Raw genomic sequence first — 22004 nt, 5'->3', positions numbered from 1 at the left:
TACTACTTTTCAGGGTATTGCTGCTGGGTTAATAATTTTCGAGGTCATCCCTTTCATTCTTCATTCAGAAAGACATGAAGTTGGCCTTTTTCCAGTTTTCAGGAATGTATTAGTCCTTGGGAGCTGCCACTAACAAGGCAGCCTGTCAGTGACCTTAACTGATTCATGGTGTATCCCAGAAGGCAAAACATGAGGCCTTGTAGATTTGAATGCATCGATAGCATTCAGATAATCATGAGTGAGTCAAAAAAGATTACTGGGAATCTACTGAATGCAAAGTTTGTGCTGGATCTTCCCTTTCTGTGGTCTGATGATCTACTTTCTCTCGTTCGCCAGTGTGACGTCAATGGAGGAGTTAATCAAGCTCTCCCATTTGCACAGCTTGGGAAAACAGGAGGCGAAAAGGGAGAGGATCCAGCAGGCTTTAACAGGTGCTTCATGACGCTTCACGTTTGTGTCTCTAGCAGGGAGCCAGTGTCTATGGCCTGTTTCAGATGATAATGTATCTCCCTGTGTGTATAAGTACTGGTAAAGATGACCTCTCACTCACTCCTTCATTCCCCCACCCATCCATTCATTCATGGACAGCATACTAAGCCCCTACTCCGCATCAGGCATTGGGGTTATAACAGTGAAGAAAACAAAGTTCCAGCTCTCAGGAAGCTTGTGACTAATTGTACCACCTAGTTTTTGTAATTCTTGCTTTCATAACTATAAATATATACAGAAGAGAATGTCGATGGCTGACACTTTTACTATTCCCTAAAAAAAGCAAAAATCCTTAGGCCAAAAATGAGCAAAAGGGAGAAAGGGGGATTCAGGCCCAATTCTTATTCATATTCCTAGCCAGTGGCATCCCGACATATTGAGAAGAAGTGAATGATGACATTCCACCTGCCCACTCACTCCAAGCCTCTGTCACACCATAGCACTGCCTCCTTGTTCTGTGTCTTCCCCTAATGGTGTCACCCTGCTGTCCTGGGATATATGCCGTGGGCAGGTGCTCAAGCACTGTAACTATTGTAACATCTGGGGCACCATTACCCCAGAAATTCAATCTTTTACGTGTAAAGCAGAAAATATTTGTAAACCATTTCCTCTTACCATTCTCATCTTGTTCATTTGGTGTGTCCCTTTGGGGCTCCGGCTTTGGAGCTACTTCTTTTCCATCTATCATTTGCCCCTGAGAAGCTCTGCCTACAAGCCTCAGGCGTTCGCCCCAGATATTTTGATAGAGTTTGCATTCAGTAAATATCAAGCACAAAGAATGTGAGAGGCAAGGTATTTTCCAGCACAGGTAGTGAGCAAACATTAAAGCAACTTCTGAGAATCTGGATACGAGGGATAAAAATCAGGATCTATGGTGCACGGCCATTTGTTGTAGATCTTCAATTCAGTGCAACAAACATTCACTTTGGACACCTGCTTCAAGTTTATTTATTTTGAGTGAAAGAGAGAGCTAGCAGAAGAGGGGCAGAGAGAGAGAGGGAGAGAAAGAATCCCAAGCAGGCTACACACTATCAGTACAGAGCTTGACACAGGGTTCAAACTCACCGAACTGTGAGACCATGACCTGAGCCATAGTCAAGAGTTGGACACTTAACCGACTGAGCCACTCAGGCGCCCCCTCTTTGGACACTTTGTTTCCTTGACTCCACACTCTCCAGCTTTTCTTCTCACTCTCTGGCTTCTTCTCAGTCTATCTTGTGAGCTCTCCTCCATCAGACCTCTTTGTTGGAGCTCATGGCTCAGTGTTGAGCAAGCATCTCTCCTCCATCTAGCCACATTTTCTCCCTAGGTGATCTCACCACACCTTGTCTTTAATTACGACATATAATTTTAATTTAGTTACTTTATATATTTATTAATTTAATTACTACATATATGGGAAGGAAGGCAGGAGGGACAGAAAGAGGGAGACAGGGAGAGTCTATTTAATTACTGTGTATATATTACTTTAATTACTATATAGAGAAAGTGAGAGATGGGGAGAGTAGAGAGGGAGAAAGAAGAGAGAAGGTATATAAATATAGCACAGTGACTCATGATTGCAGTTTCAGCCCAGCTCTCTCCTCTGAAATCCAGATCCATATATTCAATGCTTTAACATCTCTCCTTGGATATTTCAAAAGCATTACAGACTCCGCATGTCAAACTGAATTCATAGTCTCTCTCAAAACTTGGTCTTTCGTTGTTCCTGCTATCTTTGAATGGTGCCTCCCATTCATTTGCTTGGTTATGCAAGCTGAAAATCCGGGAGTTATGTTGACACTTCAGTCTCTCTTCTTGCCCACATCCAATCCAGCACCAAGTTTTGACAAGTTTGCCTCCTAAATATCCTTCAAGTCTGCCCACTTCTTTTCTCCTCCCATCATTTTAATCCATGCAGAGAGCATAAAACCTCTAGATGTGATTCCTGCTAATCTACCCACATCCATTTTTGTCTCCTACAATCCATTTTCCACAGAGCAGCCAAAGAGGTCATTCAGAAGGCAAAGTTCTTGAATGGCATTTCCACTGCTCGGAGGATACATGTGTCCCCGTCTACCTATATCAGCCTCATCTGATCTATATTCCTCCTCATTCTCTCTGTCCAGCTCCCCAGCCTTCCTTCCAGTTCTCTTCTCTGCATGTCCTTCAACCTAGGAATCTTGACCATATCTTCTTGGAGTTTACTCTGATTCAGGCCTCAGATCTTGACTCTGTCTTCCCCAGCACTTACCACAAAAGTATTTGTTAAGTGATATTGAGGCTTGAAGAGGGGTACTCATAAGTGAGTCTTCTGTTTTCCCTTCCTGGGTTTATAGCCAGTGGAGAGAGAAGATAGGGATGAAAAAAAAAATGAGATGGAGATAAAAATATCAGTTTTATGATCACTAGAGTTGTTGAAACTGAGGTTTGCATGTGAGCAACATTGGTAACCCGAACACAAAACCCCAAATCAGGCAGCCTCACTTCCCCTAGTCTTTGCTCAACACACATGCTCATGGAACAAGTCTCTCACAGAACTCACCTCCAAGAGGAAGAATGGAATATGGATCCAAGAGAGGAGAGGAGAACGAGGCCTGGATATGCACCACCACCACCCTCAAGATCCTCTCCCAGACTTACCATCCAGGTAACCCACTCCACCTCTGTGGTCAGAATGAGGGGTGTGGGAAGAGGCCAAGTGTGCTGGGAACATCCTTCCTCATAGAAACCAGAGGAGTGGATGGGGCGCCTGGGTGGCTCAGTCAGTTGAGCGTCCAACTCTTGATTTTGGCTCAGGTCATGACCCCAGGGTCATGGGATCAAGCCCTACATCGGCTCCATGCTGAGCTTGGAGCTTGCCTAAGATTCTCTCTCTCTCTCTCTCTCTCTCTCTCTCCCTTTTCCTCTCTCTCCTCTCTCTGTCTAAAATAAAAGAAGAAAGAAAGAAAGAAAGAAAGAAAGAAAGAAAGAAAGAAAGAAAGAAAAGAGAAAAAAAAGAAACCAGAGTGGATAAGAAGCAATTTTCCCTAACAAGTCAATAGGAGGTTGGACATGACTGAATGAACGAGTAAACAAACATTGACTACACATCTAAGAAGTGGTAGGCACAGTGCTACGTACTGGAGATACAAAAATAAATAAAGATATCTAACATTTGTGGAACATATACCATATGCCTATCTCTTTTAAGTGCTTTGTCTGTATTTGTTTATTTAATTAATATTATATGAATTAATATTTATATATTTATAGTATAATTGAATTTCTTTAACCTATTTAATGTAATTTAATATAACTTCATGTACTTATGTTTCATAATTTCATATTTCATAATTATAGGATATATAGTAAATATAAAAATAATTTAACATTTATTAATAGTTGCAATGTATTGATAGATTTAGTCCCCATAGCGACTCTCTGAGGTAGGAACTGTTTTTCCCCCCTACCTTCCTCTTTCTGCACCACAGGAGGAGGCCTGACTGGTGTGATGGTGAGTTTTGAAGGCATTGTGCATTCCTGCCTCGGCCACTTCTCTCTTCTTCTGCCTCTGCCTGCCTGCAGAGAGGATGTATTCTCCTTCACTCCGCCTTGCACAGTAAGCTCAGCAGTGTAGGCCTACAGCTTTGTGGACCTCATTTGTTTTCTTAGTCAAAAAAAAATCCCAACAGATTTAATCAAAATTTCAGAGTGTGCTCACATTGAGTAAAAATCTCACAGAGCATTAGTTGAACATGATTCTGTAAGGTTAGGCCATAAATAAAAAATCAGCTCTTTCCTCTGCATTATTTAGATCTTTGGTAAACAGCGTTACATCTAGTTTTGATAATTATACTCTGAAAAAAAATGTAGCCAATGTGCTTAAGGTTCTAAGAAAAGTGACAAAAATGATCATCAAATCAATAGATAATAAATTACTGCGATGAAAGTTTAAATTCAGGTTGTTACCTCATAGAAGAAAAGGTTGAGAAATTCTTTGCCCCTTACAAGTAAGTGAAGTGTTTCAATAAGTAGGATGGTCCCTATGTCCACAAGAAAAAATAAACAGATGAGTTTGGTTTTAGAAATTTTCATTTTTAAAACTACAGAGGGGCGCCTGGGTGGCTCAGTTGGTTAAGCATCCGACTTTGGCTCAGGTCATGATCTCATGGTTCGTGAGTTTGAGCCCCGCATCAGAGCCCCCGTGCTGACATCTCAGAGCCTGGAGCCTGCTTCGGATTCTGGGTCTCCCTCTCTCTCTGCCCCTTCCCCACTCACGCTCTGTCTCTCTCCCCCCTCTCAAAAATAAAATAAAAAACGTAAAAAAAAAAAATTATAAAACTACAGAAAATTGCAACCAATACAACAAAACCATATTCCTACCACCCTAAATTAGCAACAATTACCATTTTGTCTCATTTTGTTTGCATTCTTTAAAAAAAACGTCCGAGTGCATGATAGAAATGAGAATAATATCAAAGGGCTTACAGAAAGAAAAAAAAAAAAGTAGGTCCTCTACCCCCAGACCCCTGATCTTCTCTCCCAGAGGCAACCCTACTACAGATTTCTTGTATTTCCTTAAAAAGATATTCTACGCATGTATAAACATATGTATAAATGTTTTCTCTTTTTTTCCCCACAAATGGAAGCTCATGGTGCTTTGCTTTTCTCCATTATCGTATCTTGGAGACCATTGAGACAGGAGAGTTTAAGTCTAACATGAGAAAATACTTTTTAGCTGTCATGATGGTAAAATTCTGGAGTGGGTCACTACAATTGATATTAGTTTTAGCTCTCTCAAGCCACTTCTGTCACCAAACAGGTTGAGGTTTGAACCTGTTCAAACCTGAGGCTTGAAATGGAGATTAGTATGCAGGAATTTTATTAAGAAGTGCTCTTGGGATCAATACCTTTGGAGAGGAAGGGAAGGGGGAAAATAAAAAGCATTTCTGCCCATTTCTGGGCAGAAAGAAAGTTTGGGCTGCAATGCAGTCTCAACAGAGGCCTCATGAACCCTGGAGGACGTGACACTGGAGCGACCCTTCCGAGTTATGCTGCGTCACGAAGGCATCCGGGCCTTCATGCCTCTGCTTCAGTCAGTCATAGGATACAGATGGCCCTGAGGGGGTGTGACCTTGGGCTACACAGTTTCTTCAGCCAAGATAATTTCCAGAGAAGACGAACAGCTAAGGGCTATATGCCAGTGGCACTCCAAAACTATGAAGGAATAAGTTCTTTATCCCTGAAGGGGGATCTAGACAAAGCATTGCAGTATCCACTACCAAAAAAAAAAAAAAAAAAAAAAAAAAAATCCTTGTTTTTTGGACTATATGCTATAATATTTAGGACTGAAATTTCATGATGTATACAGTTAACTTTCAAATGGTTCAGGGAAGTGTGTTTGTGGAAGTGTAAGAAAGGGAAAGAGACGAAGCAAATTTACAAGTGCTAACAATCAGTGAGCCTAAGTAAAGGATACATGGTGCTCACAGTATTGTTCTTGTAGTTTACCTATAGCACTGGTGACACAGTAAGAAATTGGAACTGGAACCCAAATGTTAGGTGTTGTGACTTGTTAAAGGCATACTTTGTAACTATCTAAGCATAAGCCAAGGTTTAGCGTGACATGATTAGGGGTACAAAAAACTTTGTGAGCCCCTACTAAAGTCTTCTCCCAACTTACAGGACTTCCTTCTGGGCAGGAGGAATCCTTCCATCAACCCAAAAGGATAGTGGGGAGATTTGAGAAGCCATGCTCTCTGCACATCACTGTAAAGAAAAAGTATCCAAGTATTATCTAACAAGACCACCTAACAAGTCTGATTCTCTAGGAAATGCAATGTTTGATTTACTGTTTACTGTTAATTAGGACCTAAACTCAGTAAAGTTAAATATTGCCTTATAGAAAATCGATAGTGAGTAAGATAATTTCAAAGGTCATGCTTTTACTACCCTGTAGGACATTTACCAGTTTTGTATCAAATTTTGCCATCTTACTCCAACATTCTGCTTTTCACCAATCCAATATATCACCTTCCTAGATCCTCTTTAGATCACTTTACCATCCTGCTGTTTCCTTCATTAACAAGTTAAATAAATTTCTGGCATGTACTCACTGTATGTTTATATGAAAGTCATTTTTTAAAATGTTTATTTATTCTGGGTGGGGGGAGGGACAGACAGAGGGAGAGAGAGAATCCCAAGCAGTCTCCACACTGCCAACACAGAACCTGATGCGGGGCTCAAACTCACAAACTGTGAGATCATGACTGAGCCGAAACCAAGAGCTAGACACTTAACTGACTGAGCCACCCAGGTGCCCCTATATGAAAGTTATTTTTGAAAATTATTTTAAAAGTAAAAAGAATATTATACTGTTACCTCCCACCAGAGTGCTAGCTTCTAGTATCCTCTGTAAAAAATGTGTTCCTTTTTTAAAATGTTTATTTATTTATTTTGAGGGGAGGGGCAGAGAGAGAGGGAGACGGAGAATCCCAAGCAGACTCCTCATTGTCAGCGCAGAGCCCAACATGGGGCTCAATCTCACAAACCGTGAGATCATGACCTGAGCTGAAATCAAGAGTCGGACGCTAAACTGACTCAGCCACCCAGGTGCCCCTAAAATGTGTTCCTTTTGTTTATCACCATAAATTCTAACTTGTATTAAAATTGACCGATCAGAATGCTCTTCTATGCCAAGCCTCCAACCCTGTCTTCCATAGGACTCTTTGATGGAGTTTTCTGTGGCTTGCTACTGACAGCATTCTCCTTGAAACATAGAGCTTATTCTTCTCCCTCATGTACTTTTTAGGGGGCTTAGGACTCCATTAGGCTTGCAGAAAAATCCACAGAGCCAGTAGAATCACCTGTACATTATTACATGAAAACAAAATATCTAAAACTACAAGGCAAGAAAGCAACATCAGAGTGAGTTATACAGGAGAAAAAGAGTTGCCATGTAGCTGTAAGCAGAAGTCAGGTAGTATTGTTATGTTCATCCATCATCCACCCTGACTGGGCTGAGCTTTGTTCTGATTGCCCTGTACCCCTGCCATGCCAGCCATTAAATAGTTTGAATATTAGGGGCACCTGGGTGGCTCAGTTGGTTGAGTGGCTGACTTCGGCTCAGGTCATGATCTCGTGGTCCGTGAGTTCAAGCCCCGTGTCGGGCTCTGTGCTGGCAGCTCGGAGCCTGGAGCCTGTTTTGGATTCTGTGTCTCCCTCTCTCTCTGCTCCTCCCCTGCTTGTGCTCTATCTCTCTCTGTCTCTCAAAAATAAATAAATGTTAAAAAAAATCTAAAAAAAATATTTTGAATATTACCCTTGAGTTAATACAGATATAATAAGGGTAATATTTTTTTTTAACTTTATTTATTTATTTTGAAAGAGAGAGAGAATGTGAGCAGGGGAGGGTCAGAGAGAGAAGGAGAAAGAGAGAATCCCAAGCAGGCTCTGTGCTGTCAGCACAAAGCCTGATGTGGGGCTCGAATTCATAAACCATGAGATCATGACCTGAGCTGAAACCAAGAGTCAGACGCTTAACTAACTGAGCCATCCAGGTGCCCCGGTTATTATTATTTTTGTAATCATTTAAAATCACAGCATGTTAGAGTCCAGATGTGTTACCTTCTTTAAAAAATAAGAATGAACTTACAAGAAGTGCCTAAAATAGTCAAATTCATAGACACAGAAAGTAAAATAGTATTTACCAGGGACTGTGGTTGGGGAGAAGGAGGAGTTAGTATTTAATGGATACAGAGTTTCAGTCTGGGAAGACGAGAAAGTTCTGGAGACAGATGGTAATGGTGGAGGCACAACAGTGTGAATGTACTTAATGCTACTAAATTGTATTTAAATTAGCTAAAATGGTAAATTTTATGTTATATGTATTCTACCACAAAAAAAGTCACTATAAAGAATTTTCAACTTAAAAACAGAATGAGACCACAGGTAGAAAATAAGTTCAAGGAGATAATAAAAGAATAGAAAAAACATAGGTGTTCAGAAAAACAATAAACATAAATGGTTCAGGGTATTAATTTTTTTGAAGGACCTGGCAAATTATTGGTACACTAATACCATATTTGAAAATTTTAACTTTTCACAGAGAGGAAATAATATCCAAGAGAACAAGATGAAAATTTAAAATTTGGGTTGATTACTGGAAACACTGCCTGTCTGAGGGATAAATATTAAATTATGAAATGGTCTCCTCAGGGAAATTGTGAAAGTCATCCTCCAAAATATTAAAAATTAAATCAGATAAAACATTAGGCAGGCCTAATGTAGGAAATGATCCTGGTCTGGTTTTGGGGAGACAGACTAGAAGGCTTACTGGGGCTTTTCTATTATTTATTTAAAAGATTCTGCCAAAGAGCAAAACCCATATGCTCAGTTTCAGGCATACACTGTGAAATTGTTATTCAGAGTTCCTGAAGAAACGAGTGTGTTTAATTAGAGGTTGGAGGTAAGGTTTGGGTCCTATTTTGAGTGTATTAACTAGAGACCCGGACTTCCCAGATCCCACGCCACCAAGCATCCTGCATACTCAGTTGGCTTGACCACATGAAAAGAAAGAGCCAAAGGCAAAACAAAGTTCTTCTACTTCTTTAATAGCTGAGCAAGCACTTTATATTCCCACAAGGAGGGAGGGGGTCTCGGGCTGGATTGAAGAATGTAGCTTGCACTGAAGTTTAGGTGAGGTATCATTTCTTCATCCCAAATAGGAGAGGTCTGAGTCTCTGGAAGTCACATGAATGAGACAAAGGTGTTAAGGCTGCCCCAGGTGTGGTAACCTAACACACACACACACACACACACACACACACACAAAATGTATATAGGTACAAACTTTAACATAAACTCATCCATTAATAAAACAGTCCAAATGAATAATCTGACTTAAAACTACAGAACTCTCTCTTTGGGCATGTAGGCAACAGAGATGGGCAAAGACTTTCAGGTGTGGGGGAAAGGAGGAAGTGTCCTCATCCCCATTTTTTCACAGACAAAACTAAATTATCTCAGAAATGCGAAAGTATTCGGTATGTATTTATATGTTCACCTCCGTTAAAAGTGAGAAGGCCAATGAAGCCTTCAGTTGAAAAGCCTTTATAGGCTTTGAAGATGGATGTCAAGACATATTTTGATTTGAAAATTAAAAATACTATTACAAAATGAGCCCATCCCATTGTTAGAAGGACAAATGTATTGGTTGGAGAGGAAATACTTTAAAAGGTAAATCCAGACATAATTAACAGAAAGTAGTATTATGTGGAGAATGCCATTGCCCTAAACATGGAGTGAAAAAAAAAATTGAACCTTAGGAAAGAAGAGAAGCCTGGAAGAAATGTAAAAGAAAAATTTGTTGAAATGTAGGTGACAGAAAACCTGAGAATTTTTCAGATGTGCCTTCCGCAAGTTATGCATGAAATGGTACTACCCATTCATTGTTCATTCAACAAACATTTACTACGTGTCTATGCTTGTGCCAGGCCCTGGGAGGTGTTGAGGATATAACAGGTGCAATAGATAGCATTCCTTCAAGGTGGGACAGAAATCATTAGCCAAGGAATCACACAAATATATAATTATAAACTGTGGGAAAAGCCGTGATGCAAAAGAAAAAGGCTAAAAAAAAAAAGCAGGTAACAAGGTGAACTGATCTAGCCTGGGGTAAAGGGAAAGCTTCCTTCACATGGGGTATTTGTATTATATGTTTTAGTCTGGGTCTCCCCAAAAGCAGACCTTAAGGTAAGGATTTGGGCACAAGTGACTTATTTAAGAGTTGGCTCCAGAAAGCTCTGTGAATGAGTGAGGAAGTGAGACAAGGAAAAGAAGGAAGAAAAATCATTAATGAGCAAGTAACCACTGTGGGTAACTGGGCTCAATCCTACTGGGGACTCTCGAGAGACTTTGTGGAGCATCCCTAAGAATCTCTTACTAAGGGGTACGAGGCTGGAACCTTTATCCACCAACTCCCAACCCTCCATACTTGAAGGGCACTCCAGGGGTGTGAAATTCCCAGCACTGCAGCCTCCCCTCAGAGAGACAAAGGAAGCTCATACACTACAAGCTAGTGGTTCCCAAATATTTATAATCACCTGGAGGACTTGATAAGACCCAGACTGTAGATGCCCACCCCGGGGTTGCTGATTCAGTAGATCTGGGATGGGGTTGCAGAATGCATGTCTAACAGATTCCTAGGTGATGCAGATACTGCTGGTTCAGAGACTATACTTAGGAGACCATTGCTCTGTACCCACTGTGGGACAGAGCTTTAATAGTATCTGTTACATGGGGCGCCTGGGTGGTTCAGTCAGTTAAGCATCCAAATTCGGCTCGGATCATGATCTCGCAGTTTGTGAGTTCAAGCCCTGCGGTATGGCATCTGGGCAGTCCGGTCTCTAGTTAATACACTCAAAATAGGACCCAAACCTTACCACCTTACCTCCAACCTCTAATTAAACACACTCGTTTCTTCAGGACTCTGAATAACAATTTCACAGCGTATGCCTGAAACTGAGCATATGGGTTTTGCTCTTTGGCAGAATCTTTAAAGTAAATAATAGAAAAGCCCTGGTAAGCCTTCCAGCCTATCTCCTCAAAACCAGATCAGGACCATTTCCTACATTAGGTCTGCCTAATGTTTTATCTGATTTAATTTTTAATATTTAATATTTAGGGTGACACCCCTAAAAAGAGATCTTTGAATGAGAACAGAAGGAGATTCAGACAGAACCCCAAGGATTCCATCCAACAAATCATGGTTATGATGAACATAAACCAACAAATGGGTCTGAGAAGAAGCAAGGGAGGACCAGGAAAATAAGGTGTGACAGGAGACAAGGGAAGTATCACAAGGATGAAGTGATTAAGAACTGCTAAGAAATCAAATAAGGTAAGGGTTTAAAATGCCTTTCAAAGTTAGTGACATGGAGGTAATTAATGACCCCAACGTGAGCCACTTTAGTGGGATGAGAGGCAGAAACAATGATGAATTGATTCAACAGTGAGAGGTAATTCATGACCCCAACATGAGCTACTTCAGTGGAATGGAAGGCAGAAACAGGGATTAAATTGGTTTGTTGGTAAGGAAACGGAGACAGTGAGTATAAATACATGCTTAAAATGCTTTTGAGAAGTTTTGATAACTATGATGGGGAGGACAGCAACTAAGGAGACAGTGAAGTCCAGGGTAGACTTCGTGACCTGTCCTCCATCCAGCCTTTCAAATGTTGGGGAAGACATTAAAATGTTGAGCATATTTAAATGCTGATACAAAGTCTCAGCATTAAGGAGGGGGTCTGAAGCCCCCAGAGATGGATAATTGAGAATTTATGAATCCAGAATAGGAGGAAATAGAATGCAGGGCGCAGGTGGATTAACCTTTAATAAGAACACGATGTCTCCTCTGCCTAATGGCAGCAAAGGAGGAGAGGGCACCCTGTGCAGAAGCAAGCAGGGTTAAAGGTTTGGTAGCATAGGTCAAGAAGTGTCTACCCAGATGGCTTCAATGTTCAATGGGAAATAGGAGATGAAGTCATGGGAGAGGGAGGAGTGAGTCTAGTTTGGAAGGGGCTAAGGTTGACTATTCAAAGACAGTGGAGAAGAGTGGAGAATACTTTTTTTTTTTTTTTAATACTCAGAGGAAAAAACTTCATGGCTTGAATTCAAACTGATTTTCTCAAGTGGGCTATTCTCTTGTGAAGATGAGGACAGTACCTATGTCCATTGATACACTTGTTTACAGCTCAAAGATCAGAGGCACCATGCTACTAAATATGCACATGGCCCTGAGAAACACATCATTTCTTTTTTTTTAATGTTTGTTTATTTTTGAGAGAGAGCGTGAGTGGAGGAGGGTCAGAGCGAGAGGGAGACAGAAGATCTGAAGCAGGCTCTGTGCTGACAGCAGATAGCCCGATGCAGGGCTGGAACTCATGAAACATGAGATCATGACCTGAGCCGAAGTCGGACCCCGAACCGACTGAGATACCCAGGCACCCCCACATCAATATTTCTATGTGATGTTTATACTCTTGGTTCTAATGATCTCCTAGAATTTACATTTCTTGGAGGCATGGATCTGAGGTGTATGTTTGGAATCATCTACATTTCATTTTTTCATTCATATCACAACTACGGAGCACTTTCCGTGTGGTAGGCACTGTGCTAGGTGCTGGGGGCTATAAACAAGGCAGACGAGGGCAGCTTGCCACAAGGACCTCCATTCACGTGGACCTGCAACACTGATGGTGCCCAGGGAGCTAGTCCTCACAATGCAATTGGAAGTTCCCTTCAAAGTGCTGACATTGTGATGGCAGAGGGGAAGGCTGGGTGGGATGGAGACAAGCTAACAGATGAGATAATTTCAAGTTTTGGTAAATTTTATGGAAGAAAAAAAGCAGATGAGGAAATAGAAAGTAACTTGGGAGTGGGGACAAAGGTTACTATAAAGTGCATGGCCTCTCTGAAGAGATGATGCTGGGGCTGAGAAAGATGGAGTCATGGGAAGAGCCAGAGAAAAGGCTGGAGGCATGGGAGAATGGCAAGTACTAAGACAGAAGAGTGAGGAGGCTAACTGGACACAGTGAGCAGGAAGTCAGCCAGGTAGGTTGACCCAGATCCTGTGATGTCTTTTAAGCCATTGTAAGGAGTTCGGGTTTTACCCTAAGTTTGATGGAAAACCCTTGATGTTTCTAAGAGAAGAGTTAAGGTTGTGATTTGCACATGTAAAGGATCACTCTAGCTACTGTGTAGGAAATGGACTGAAGAGGGAAAGAGCAGAGAGGCCACTTAGGAGGCTACTGAATAAATAATCCAAGTGAGAAGATAGTGGCTGGGACTAGGGTGGTGATGGTGGAGATGCAGAGAAATGGATCCACTTGGGATCTATTTCAGAGACAGACTTAGCATTAAATTAGTCACTGGAGGAGGGGTGGTAAAGCAAGGTGGGAAATCAAGGCTGATACCTTATTTTTAGGCTGAGCAAATAGATAGATAGCAGCATTGTTTCCTGAGATGAAAAATTCTGGAACAGGGGTAGATGTTGGGGGAGAGCCAATTTTCACATTGCATGTGTTGGTTTGAAATGCCTGTCACACATTGATCTCCAAGTCCGGAGCCCCAAGGACAGGTCTGGGCTGAACATTTGGGAATCATCAGCACAGAGTCAGTTTTGTAAGTGTCAAGGTAGGAGGAGATCAGCCAGAGAGAAAACGTATGTAGAGAAGAAAAGAGGGCCCAGACAGGGTCCCACACCTGCTGTGCTGAATTTAGACATGGGCTAGAGGAGAAGAAGCCAGCAGAGAAGACTGAAAAAAAGAAGACAGAGAGGTAGAAGGCAAACAAGGACATGGCAATTTCCAAATTCCAAGAGGAGCGCGCGTTTTGAAAGAGAGCACCATGTGTTTTGCAACACAGAGGTCATTAGTGACCGAAAGAAAGGTTGCAGGGCAGTGGTGGAAACAGACCAGTGTGGGGGTGAGTTAAAAAGAGATTTAGGATTGAAGAAGTAGACATGTTGCATGTAAGTATCTTCTCTAAGTGGTTTTGTGTTCAAGGGGACCAGAGCAGTGAATGGGTAGTGGAGGGATCCTTGTGATCAAAAGAGACCTTTTCCTTTCTTCCTTTAAATGGAGATGCTGGAGTCAGTTTATAGGGCAATGACAATGATCCGGAAGGAAAGGGAGAATTAGATGCAGCAGGAAAAACTTCTGATGTGGGAATAGGGTGGATACCTCCAAAAGCACAGTGTGAAAGAGAGGATGAGATCCAAAAATAAAGAGTTTATCTTTTAATGGGTGCAGGGATGATTTTTCCATTTGTTTACTAAGTTCTAAAGGACAGAACAGATTTGCAGTGACACCTCCCAGGCACCAGATGGTGATGTTAAGCTGCAGCCAATTCTCTGTCACCTGAGCACCTTCTTAGGAGCAAGTAGATAAAAAGCACTTTTGTCCTTCTAAGTTAGACTGGGTTGACCCCAAGGCAATTGGAATTGTAGGTGACTTTCTGGTTTGGCTCTTTTAGTGGAAGTGCAACTCCTGGATTGGAAAGAATTGAAGGTTTATACCTGTGAGGAGGACACTAACACAAAGCACAAAAAGAGTAGGGATCATTTCACAGAAAGGGGGTTGGGAGACAGTGGTTTACCTAGCACTGAAACTTGGGAGGAACCAGCTAAACAGTAAATAACACTGAAATCAGGGAGGAGACTAGGGTGTTCATTCACAGGGAAACTCTGGAGCAAGTCAGTTTCTGGTGTGTTGTAGGAATTGAGGGCATGAAGAGAGCTTGGCCTGTGGCCTTGCAGTGATCTGCAAGTGGTGACTACACTGTCCCAGGCCAGCGGGTCCCCAGGAGCACCTCTGTGCCTGGGCAAATTGGCATCTGTGCTGTCACCATTGGTTCTCCCTTATGCGCCTTGGAATCTCTGCCCTAGTTGTACTGAAATAATCTCTTAATCATATCCTTCCTTTCTTACATCCTGGCCCCAATCTGACCTCCTGGGAGGGCATCCATTGAACAGCACAATAACCCAGCCAGCCACACCCCCTTGTTGGCTAATACTAAATATTTCTTTAAATATGTTGAGGGACATCCGAGTGGCTCAGTCGGTTAAGCGTCTGACTTGGGCTCAGGCCATGATCTCATGGTTTGTGAGTTCAAGCCCCACATCAGGCTCGCTGCTGTCAGCACAGAGCCCACTTCAGATCTTCCGTCTTCCTCTCTCTCTGCCCCTCCCTCCCTCTCTCTCTCAAAAATAAATAAACATTTAAGAAATAATAAATAAGTTTATGCACGATTTGCTGGGTGTATCCACTTCTATAAGATGGTCAGAGCCTTCCAATAACCCAACCCAAACCTTGGAAACTGGCGTCTATTTCTTCTGTTGTGGTTAGGGCTGTTCCTATTTCTCTGAATCTTTGGAATTATCCCAAAAATCCCAGTGGCATCTTGGTTTAAAGAAACTACTTCCCCATTATAATTTCCATGGTCTTTATGCATGCTCCGGTCTCCCTTGTTTTGAAAAACTGTCTTTGCTCCTGGGACACCTCCAAATTACCATACCAGTTCTTGTTTTCCTTTCACTGATAAACTTCCCTTTCTCTTCTTCAGCTCCTTGAAACCTGTCTTCAGTCAGCTGTAAAATGATTTTTGCCAGTCTTTGTTTTCTTCAATTACTCTTTATTCTCCTGGACTTCTCTGCATCTTTGATACTACTGACCACCTTTTCCTTCTTGAAATGGTTCCTTATTTCCCCCTTTCCCTTCCTTTCCTTTTCCTCCCCCCTGCCCCCCTTCCTTATTTTGGCTTGCCTGACACTGAACTAACCTGATTTTTTTCACCTCTGATCCCTTCCTCAATTGCTTTAGATGACCCCTCTTCCAGCTTCTGCCTTTAGAGAGCAAGTTACCCACGAGTCAGTCTCCTTTGGGGGTTGAACCATCTCTTCAGGCTTGCCCCTGTGCTGCTGATTTTTCTCTGTGATCTGAGCCTCTTACAAGATAGACCGGCTTATGTACCTAATTGCCCTCTAAATGTTTCCACTGGGATATATGGCTCTCACCCCAAGTTCAATATTTCATTTTTAAAACATCTCATCTTCCCCTTGCTCCCTGAAATCATCTCCTTCCTATTTCTGTTTCTCCGCTCAGTCACCCAACTGTTCTTCCTGCCTGATCACCCAAACATAAAAACTTTGAAGCACTTATGACTTTTTTTTTTTTCAGACCTAGGTTTTAGTCCTGGTTCTCTGGCCGTCAGGTAACACACACTAAATAAGGATAATAATAAAAACTCAGGGTTGTTGTAACGAACATATAAAGTGCATACTACTTAGAATATCAAAAATGTTCAAAAGCTTTTTGATAATATCTCTTTTGGGATTCCCTCCACCCCTCAACCCCTATTACTTACCTTACCAGCCAAAGACTTTTTCTTACATCTAAGTTATGAACAGATTCCAAACCAACTTTCTGGATTCTAGTCCCTCGCTCTTCCAATCCAGCATGCATATTTTTACTGGATTAATCTTATTTCAACATTGTTTTCATGATATTACTACCATGCACGGACTTAAAAAAATTTTTCTTTAATGGTTATTTATTTTTGAGAGACGGAGCCTGAGTGGGGGAGGGGCAGAGAGAGTGGGAGGCACAGAATCCAAAGCAGGCTTCAGGCTCTGAGCTGTCAGCACCGAGCCCCACGTGGAGCTCTAACCCACAACCCATGAGATCATGACCTAAGCCAAAGTTAGATGCTCAACTGAGTGAGCCACCCAGGTGCCCCCACCATGCACTGACTTTTTAATGGCTTGCTGTTTTCTGTCTCAGAGTCTAAACTTCTGTCCTACCTCATCTGGCCTCACTCTATGCCCACTCTTCCCCAAAGCATCTCCTTAGCATTTCCTCCTTTCTTTTCTGTGACTGGTGAGCATATCAAGCTCATGTTTGCCTCGTGATTTCATGATTTCACACACTACTCCTCTCAGTAGGCCTGACTCCATCTACTCCTCCAGATCCAGTTAGATTTCTTTTCTTCATAAAATGTTCCATGACGTCAGTGATGACCTTCTTTTGGAGGTTATCATAGTCCTCGTAGTGGATTTGTACTTCACAATTTAGATGTTAGAGTGATAGTTTTTCTCCCTTCTGATTTTTTTTCATGAATCATTTCTTTAAATACTTGTATACAAATATTGATAATAGCCAAAAGATGGAAACATCCCAATGTCTTTTAAATGACAAAGGAAAGATATTTAGGTTGTTTCCATCTTTTGGCTATTTTTATTTGTATACAAATATTTGTGTGGACATTTGTTTTCAACTCTCTTGGTATATACCTAAGAGTACAATTGCTGGGGTATATGATACTCTGTATTTAATGTTCTGAGGAACTGCCACACTGTTTTTCCAAACAGCTAGCTATTTTGAATTCCCACCAGTAGAGGGCTGCAATTTCTCCAAATCCTAGCCAACACTTGTTATTGTCTCTTTTTTATTATATCATTCTAGTGGGTATAAGGTGTTGCCTCATTGTGGTTTTGATTTGGACTCCCTTGGTGCCTAATGTTGAGCATCAATTTATGTGCTCATTGACCATTTGTATATCCTCTTTGGAGAACTGTCTATTCAGATTTACTCATTTTAATCAAGTTATTTGTCTTGTTGTTGATTTATAACAGCTCTTTATATATTCTAGATATAAGTCCCTTAAAAGATCTATGATTTACAAAATTTTTTCCCATTTTGTGGGTTCTTTTCTCACATTTTTGATGCTATCTTTTGAAACTTAGGTATATTTTTATTTTGATAAGATCCAGTTTAGTTTTTTCTTTTGTTGCGTTTGCTTTGATGTCTTATCTAAGAAGCCATTGCCTAATCCAAGGTTACAACAGTTTATTCCTATGTCTTCTTCTAAGAATTTTATAGTTTAGATCTTAACTTTAGGTCTATGATCAATTTTGAGTTAATTTTTGTATACAGTGTAAGGTAGGGACCTAATTTATTCTTTTGGCATGTGGATATCTTTTATGATGTTTTAAATAGAAGCCTCCTACGTTAGATAGATGTTCCTTTAAGACCTTGTGACAGGTGTTATATGTCTACATGTCTGTCTCAGTGCCATTCACTGTACTAAGTACACAATTAGCTACTTTGTGTGAGCCTATGTATGAACTCTTCATATTTTTGTCAAGGACAGAATATTTCCCAAGATGTCATGATGTTCAAAAAATTTTTTCTATTATCACCCAGCATGGTTTCCTACAAAAAACTGTCTGTACTCCAGAGCAGTAAATACAAGTAAGCACATTTGTTTCCCCTTGAAGTAGAGATTTCATTGCCTATCTCAGAGCCCTCCTTTAGGTCTGTGTGGAAACATCCTCACCCCTAGAAAATCTTCCTCGATTCTAGATTTGCCAGTCCTTTTCTTGCTGTTTGCCATGACGGCCACTTCTACATATTGAAAAAAAAAAAATGGCCTTTGCAACCTTCCTTCCCATTCTTAGCTCACACTCCATGCCCCTTGATTTCTACTTTCTTCATAGCTTTACCAGTATGTTCCATTTTTGGCAATCCCTGGGACAAAGAATTCTGCTCACCTGGTATTTGACAAGAATAATTCATTACATTTCATCTTGCTGGCCTCATATGGCATTTTAAAGTGCATTTTTAGCCACCCTTACACATTCATACTCACACAAACCTTCTCTTAGTTTTTCCTATCACCCAACCTCTCATTCTTTCAAGCCCAGTAGATATATTTTGTGTTAACCTTTTAGAAATATAAAGCACAGTTTAAGTAGGTTCAGAGAAAAAGCTGAAGTCAGCCTGTGGATTACCAAGTCTGAGGGCTGCATTTGACGGCAGATCTGTGAGGTATCATTTGGTCTAAATCTAAGACCAGTGCTTGGTACCTTATTTGGATATTGCTGCTTTCAGTGCCTGGGCTGTTCTTCCAAACACTGGAGTTCTCGGCTACTTTTCAGCATGATGTAAGTACCACAAGTATTGCATTGTCTTAGGGCTTCTAGTGGGGGATTTCAGATAAGATTCCACACATGAATACAGTGGAAAACATTAGGTAGAAGTAAACATTGAAGAAATGCACTTGAAAGTCTCACTTGACACACTGGAAAAAAAATTCCCAGTTTCAGCAATTGGAGTCTGACTCTTTCATCTTCAAAACATGCGCCAGCTTGAAATACTCAAAAAGAAGGCCGGAAGAGACCAGCTGCACCCATCCTAATCTAATTATTCCTCCAATGGTACTTAACACGGGGTCACTGCCTTCCTGTGCTGTATACTGCTCAAATATACACTACTGGTTTTCTGAAGAAAACGTCTAAAAGAAAAGTCTCTTGTCACGCTATAATTAAGTAATTTCACATGTTAAGAAATGGAGTTGTTATTTACAGCATTAACCATCCTCCTCTGTCACTAAATGTAGGGAACGTTCACAGAAGCATGCAGTAGTCAGAGCAATAGACACTGTGGTGGGAGGTTGTTCAGAAAGTAACTCACTGGAGAGTGAGAAAAGAACGAGAATGTGGAAACTGAGTGTTAAACGGGTTTCTGAGACATGACAGCTTCGACCAATCTGTCTGAAGGAAAGGGAACATTCAGAAAGGACATGGATATTTTTGGTTCTGTAAAGGCGTATTTGAGAAGCAGTAGTTATTTGGAACTTTCTGGAACACTTACAAAAGTCCTTAAGGTACAATTCTTAGTCTCATTCCTGGCTCCATTATAAATCTCTATCCTTCCATTTTCCACCTGCTCCCTCCCTCTCCCTCATTTTGTGCCATTCATAATGCATGCTATCTCATAGTTCTTGCATCCTTATACCTTTCCCCAAATATTTTTAAGATAAGGTGTGGAAATAAACAAACACCTAAAATGTAAAAGCCAGGATTTCTCTGATAATGAGATTTCTCCACCGCCTACACTTCCTTTGATGTTTGTATTGATTTGATGCCAGCATGTTTTCCATTTCCTTCGTTTTCAAGCTAAATTTGTGGGCAATGCAAAGAATTTGAAGTCCCTGCTCTCAAAGAACTCATGTTTTATTTGGGGACATTAAAAAACACAAAAGGAAACCCCTGACAATCCTGCTGTGAGTCCAGTACCTATTCCATCATTGTGAATGTAATGGCATGCACAGAGAAATTGAGATGCTGGATGAAATTTAAGGTAGTGATAGAAAAGTTATGAATGCAAAGCTTTGGGGTCTTAGAAAATGACGAAGAAAAAAATCTCCCCTGATCTCAACACCCAGACAGCTTCTTAACATCCTGGTGTATTTCCTTCCAGTCTTTTTTCTCTGAATATTTGAGAATAGATAAGCGTGTGATGTTACAGCCACATGTACAGGTTTTTTTCACCCTAACAAGTAATTCCCTATTTTATTAACGTTTTCCTGTATATTTTCAACACCATAATTTACCCAAATATTCCCTCCTCTCTGGACATTCATATTGCTTTCCAAGAGAATTGTCTGGAACCTCCCTCCATGAGTAGAAATAATTGGGAGAGTGGAGAGACTACCGACTTGAGGCATCAATTTCTCCATGATGACTAGCTGAAAATACTGTAGTGGTTTTCCCTATTTTTTATGCCAAACCTCTGGCATCTGAATTTCGTTGCTTTCCTTTCTCGCTTTCACGGGTCCCACCCTTTTCTTGAAGCCTCTAACCTCGTTTCCCAATTGCGTTGATGAACAAAAGGGTTATTTGCCTAGTAGGTTCCTCTTCAAAGTAATTAAAAACTGGGGTCTTTTATGGGCCCTGAGATACCTCAGCTGTGTCTTCCTGACCTGAATTTTTCAAGGCACGCGTTTGCCAACAAGGCAGGTTCCTGAATGGATGTTTCTGAATTGAATGCAACAGTAAATTGGGGAACTGGAAGTAGAGTATGACGCAGGAGGGGACCTTTTTCTATCACTAGTCAGTCTCAACAGGTAAAGTTCTCTAGTTCTTCCCTGAACCTGCTGGCACCGTTCCTGAGCCATTAAAATTCTTTCAAGGTGTGGCCGAGGGTGGGGTAGAAGATGTTTAGCCATCTAAAAGACTTAGACTGTTACTTCTAAGCTGCGTATAAAGATTCAGAAATACAAAAAGCTGGAGCAGCTGGGGAAAGTTTCTGAAAGTACTGCATCCCCCCCGCCCCCCAATGACCATCGTAAGGGTATTTGACTCGCTTCTGGCTGGAGCTTGCGAACGGGTTAACAGCGCAAACTCTTGGGAGTCCAGTAGGAGTTGCTGATTGTGCCGGACATTGCTTGCAAAGCAGTTTTTGTGGTTCGCCTCCCTCCGGGTTTTCTCATTCTTTTGTGGGATGTTCATGCAGCTAGCTTGGCCATTTACTTCCTAAAGTTTTCACTTCCCAAACCCCTCTCTCCAGCTCCCGGAGGGTGGCACCTCTTCCCGCCCCGAGACTTCGGGACCGGCTCCAGGCGTGGGGAGGGGGCGGGGGACTTTGTTCCCTCCACACGACCTTGCCCTGGGAATTTCCTGTGGCCGTTTCTCACGGACAAGCCCACTTCTCCCGCTGGACGCGCAGACACCCACCGCCACGGGCCCCGGCCAAGCCCGAGGCCCGAGCGCGGAACGCAGCGCCCTGCCGCCCACCGCGCCCCCGCGGGAGGCCGCCCGCGCTCCCCTCGCTCCCCCTCCTCAGGTCCCGCCGCCGAGAGCCCGGATGTTGGATTCAATCCCTACTCCCGGTCCTTCATTTCCATAAAAGGGCAGCGGCACGGCGGGGCTGAGATTGCTGCGCCGCGGGCGCCCCCCGCCTCCCCCGCTCGGCTCCCCCCACCACCGCGCGCGCCGCCCCGCCCTCACCCCGCCCCAGCCCGGGAGTCCGCGCGGCCCCTAGCCCGCGGCGCGGCCGCGGGGGACAGTGGGGGAGGGGGCGAGGCGGTCCGGCCCGCTCGCGACTGCTCGTCCGGGCGGAGGAGGAGGGAGCAGGCGCGCCCAGCCCGAGCCGTCTGACTGAGGGGGCGGGGAGAGGGGTGGAGCGCTGGGAGGGAGGCTAGGGGCCGCGACG

This window comes from Panthera pardus, unplaced genomic scaffold, assembly GCF_024362965.1.
Source record: "Panthera pardus isolate Hobbes unplaced genomic scaffold, ASM2436296v1 HiC_scaffold_24, whole genome shotgun sequence".
Lineage (NCBI taxonomy): Eukaryota > Metazoa > Chordata > Mammalia > Carnivora > Felidae > Panthera > Panthera pardus.
The sequence above is the reverse complement of the archived record's forward strand: the minus strand, read 5'-3'. Positions refer to the sequence as shown.